The sequence below is a fragment of the Atractosteus spatula genome, chromosome 22, assembly GCF_055471065.1.
Source record: "Atractosteus spatula isolate fAtrSpa1 chromosome 22, fAtrSpa1.hap1, whole genome shotgun sequence".
In the NCBI taxonomy this organism is placed as follows: domain Eukaryota; kingdom Metazoa; phylum Chordata; class Actinopteri; order Semionotiformes; family Lepisosteidae; genus Atractosteus; species Atractosteus spatula.
This window is the reverse complement of record NC_142727.1, coordinates 9,299,995-9,304,665: the sequence shown is the minus strand read 5'-3', so window position 1 is coordinate 9,304,665 and position 4,671 is coordinate 9,299,995.

Genomic DNA, 4,671 nt, shown 5'->3' with positions numbered 1-4,671 from the left:
CTACAATAATGGACATCCAGATGTAAATACCATGAGGATTCCGTGTAGCCATGGGCTTTCATTCGGACTTGACGTAAGGGCTTGCTTTACAGACACAACTTGTATGACAATATGAACGCAAAGCAGACAAACACAGTAACCGGGCAGCAGGTCACTCGGAAAAAGATTATTCGGCAACAGCGTCTCAGTGTGCTCCTCGGCACCTCAAGTTGTTTTAAGAGAGCAGCACTGCAGTTAGCGAACAGTACAGCGTCTTCCCAAAAACAACCCAGAGTCTTCAACAAAAATGGACAACTCAAGCAGAGAAACACAAAATCCCAGAGAGTTAAAACCAGACTAAAAGACATAAAACAACCGATAAATGAATAAAGGAAAAACAAATGAACCGTCAGGGAAGGAGAAGATCCAGAAGAGAAGGAGATTTGTCTGTGTGTCAGTGCACTTGCTAGCCTGATTACTCATTAGAGTAGTGGTTTATTTGTTAATCTACCAGATTACTCATTAGTGGAAAGGTATATTCGTTAATCTAGCAGATTATTCATTAGCGTATGGGCAGATTTGAAGCTGCCTTTCTGGGGGATCTCTGCTGGTTGGCGGCTTTTCACATATTGCTGCCTTCAATTCCATTTGCAGAAGCACGCTGTGCTTGTTAGTCATTCATGGGAAACTCTAACTCTGTTCCAGTCCTAGAATATTGTCGCCCTCGCTCACTTGACATTTTTGGCACTGGTGATGTCGGACGTTTCTACTGCACACGTACTTTTGTGATTATGATGATTGTCCTGGGCGATGACAGACAGCAAAATACACCACCTGTCTATGGCCATGTTGTCCATCACCTGTTGAAGTCATGGAAAAAGAGTGTGAGCTGTGCGAAGAGACTGGAGCACAAAACACAAAGTCACTTAACTCATGGATCTACAGCACAGATTCCGCGCCTGTGCACTGTTCCAAGTTATTTGGCACAAATTAAACCTCGTCCCCCTTACAGAAGGCGTCTACTGTACGAGATTTTCTTTCCATAACCTGGAGACAAAGAGACTCTCTCTCCAAGGACTAAGCACACAAATCCCACGACCTGGGTCTGCGGACATGGTTTTCGTTGCAACCAGTCACCGGCGTCTGTTTAGGATAAAGCGTGACCAAAGTAGGTGAAATGAGAACCGACAGAGCAAAAGGGCAAAGATGAGTGCAGAAGGAAGAGGTGAAAGGTAAGAGGGAAGGGATGAGAATTGTCTCATATGGAGCAGGAGTCTCGCAGCCTTGTCTTTGAACGGGCGAGCTGCTAATTGAAACAATACTGTGGCATCAAAGCCTGGGATCCAATTCATTCTCCTTATTCAATTTGGCTTGTCAGAAGGCGCACATACCCCTCCACACTGCCATACGCTGAGCTATCCCCTGACTCTCTCCAGCATCTGTGCTGGACATCCAGTCCTGACTTGCACTGAGAAACTGCAGAGATGAAATTTACCACACATGGATTTGCTTCACACACGCTGCTCCACCAAACTAGAATTTTGCGTTGGCCACCATGGCATTGAGTGCCTGAGAAACGATCCGAAATAGACTCCAACTACCAGTGATTTTCTGACGTTTTATTTCCCTATTCTTGAATTCTGCCAGTATTACTTGGTGTGAGAGCCCAGTTCTTTGAATTCCCCTCACTGCTTCGCACTGCAGTGATCATAACTGCAGTTAACACTAGTTTCTAGCAAGTCAACGAGACGCGAGACTTTATCATCATTCAAGGTTGCGAAGACAAGCTCTTTCGCCACCAAGTCCAACAGTTTAGTCTTTGTAGTGTTCAGAGAATCAAAACAGAAACAAAAAAATGCTACTTGTCCTAAATTACAATCGGGCAGCAATTTACAAAAAAAAAAAACACATTTAACCTGAACCACTCAGAATTACTTTCGCATTTTCTATCAATCACATCTTGTACTTTTTGCTGTGGTAAACTTAAGGAGTGCTTTCCCTCTTAACAGAGAATTTTTCATTAAAGCAAAGTGTGTGTGTCAACCACATGGTTCTGCACTGTGTCACAGACAACACCCCCCACACATGGCCTTTAAGTATGATCCCCAGCCTCCAATCTGTGTTCTGTATGCCCCCAGAGTACAAGAATAGATGTGTTACTGAGGTGAACCCAGTTTGCACATTTTCAGCTTGATCTTGCCCACAGAATGGAAAAGAACAGAACACAACACAACATAGAACAGAACACAACACAATATAACATTACATAGAACACAACATACCACAACACAATTTAACATAACATAGAACACAAAATAACACAACACAATATAACTTAACATAAAACACAACATAACACAACACAATATAACATAACATAACATAGAAGACAACATACCACAACACAATTTAACATAACATAGAACACAAAATAACACAATAGAACATAACATAGAAGACAACATAACACAACACAATATAACATACAGTAACACAACACAACAATAAACACCACAGCATAATACAACATAACACAACATCAATCCATCCACTGTCTAACTGCAACTTCCAATTTAGGGTTGCACACAAGCAACGGGAGCAAGGCAGGATACACCCTGGAGAGGACACCAGTCCATTGTGAGGCAGACACACAGACTCGCGCACACTCACACCAGGGCCAGTTTTCCCAGAAGCCAGTTAAACTACCAGCAGGTTTTTGGACTGTGAGAGGAAGCTGGAGCAGCCACAGGTAGCCCATGTGAACATGGGGAGGGCATACAACCTCCACACAGACAGCCCCCCAGGTCCGGGATTGAACCCGGGTCAGGATCTGTAAAAATGGAGCAGAATGTCTCATTTCCATAGAACAACACATTCAGCTCCATATTCACCTTGGGTTTAGACTGAGAGGGGGTGCCAGTGGAAACCTCTGAGCGGAACCTGCCTCGTTTTCCTGCATTTATCACCAGAGATATGATTAAAACATTCCCATGGACGCAAAAGAGACACGTGAGTAGCAGTTTGCCAAAAATGTTCCCTGTTCACCAGCAGCAAGTATCTCACGTATTTCCACAGCCTTCACGCTGTTTATCCTGTTGAGGCTGTTGCCATGACACCATGGCTTGTAAACACCTCCGTCCTCAGCCCTGGCCAAGCTCGTCCTCTCTGTGTCTCCCTCTGAACCCTGGTATCTTAACTCCCTGGGACAGGCAGAGGCAACCCAATCACTTCCTTCATCGGCTTCTCTCTTCCTTCCCATCCAAGTGATCATTTCCCTGCCTGTGACTAACAGAAATGGTGGAACACAGAGACAGGAGCTGATGTCACTGACTAAGCCTGGACACCTGATGGGCAAGTTGTCCTTGTTTACGTGGGCTGTTGCTTCTTTTTGAACTGACTCTGTGTGTGTCTGTCTCCATACATGCACATCTGTGTGTGTTTGTTTGGATACAAGGTTGAAACGGAGGATAGGGGCTCTTACATCCGTCTAGGTACAGCTACAGTATATACAGTATGAGAAACTTTTAAAGTTTATTCATAGTTACTTCATTGTCTCCCTCTTCTTTTTGTCTTTTTTAAGTTCCTGTCCTGGCTCTTTGGGTCCACATTTTGAAATATCAGCCATGGCTACTTTTTAACCAGCTCAAATTAGTAGCCCATAAATCACATAGGCTGGCAGGGCCTTTCTCTCTGACCGACACACCGAAGGAGGCCCCCTACGTCAGCCCAGAATACACTCTTGGTTTATTGGCTGGACTTGCAAACCATCAAACCATCAGCGCACTAGAAAATTCTATACAGCACCAGAGCTGGTAACGTTTATGAATCTCACCCTTATACACTCTGCCAAAGAAAAATAAAATACAGATAATCAAACATGACGCGCACACAGAAAGTACTGTAAAAGCAGCCTCATACGCACTTCAACTCTTTCCAAAGGTCCTGGCACTAAGGCACCTAATTAAAAGGCAGGGACATCTCCTACTCCAGAAGTATATTGCCAAGTCATCAGAGTATGCACTTCACTCCACCTAAGATGACACTTAAATTTCATAATTGAAAATGCTATTGTAATAAGAACAGTTATTCACGGAGTCATTCAAGAGTCATTCAGCAAGGAGATATTTTGGCACTGATAAATATTTTCAAAAATTGAAAAGTGCCTTTACTACTATTCTACAATTCTACGTTGTTGTTTGTAAGTATACCACGAACACACAGGAATATTAACATTTAAATCGATGCAAGCGCATTTAAAGTTTAAACAGTTTGGCAATCCGCTGGTTTGTAAATAATAACTCGAGGCGTGGGGCTGTAAAAGCAGAGTAGGGTGTATCAAAACGGGCTGAAAGAGACAGAAACAAAACGCTAAGGAAATAACGTTAGATAAACTGGAGGAAATAAGGTGGTAAAACCATGAGATAACGCAAAGATCCCATGTAGTTACTCAGCTGTTCTTTCGACTTGTCACAAGAGGGAAACTTGTCCGACTGATTTGCCAATTATGTTAAGCCGTTACAAAAAAAGTAACGGCTGAGTTTGAGTGTTCATGGGTTTAAGCGTTTATGCTCACCGCTGAAAGAAATGTCGTGGTTTTCATTCGTGTAATTAAACATCTATTTTGAATTTGCAGCGCAAAGCTTCACTTCAGTCTTTAACTACCCCTTCACTTATCAAGATATCCGTTTAGTC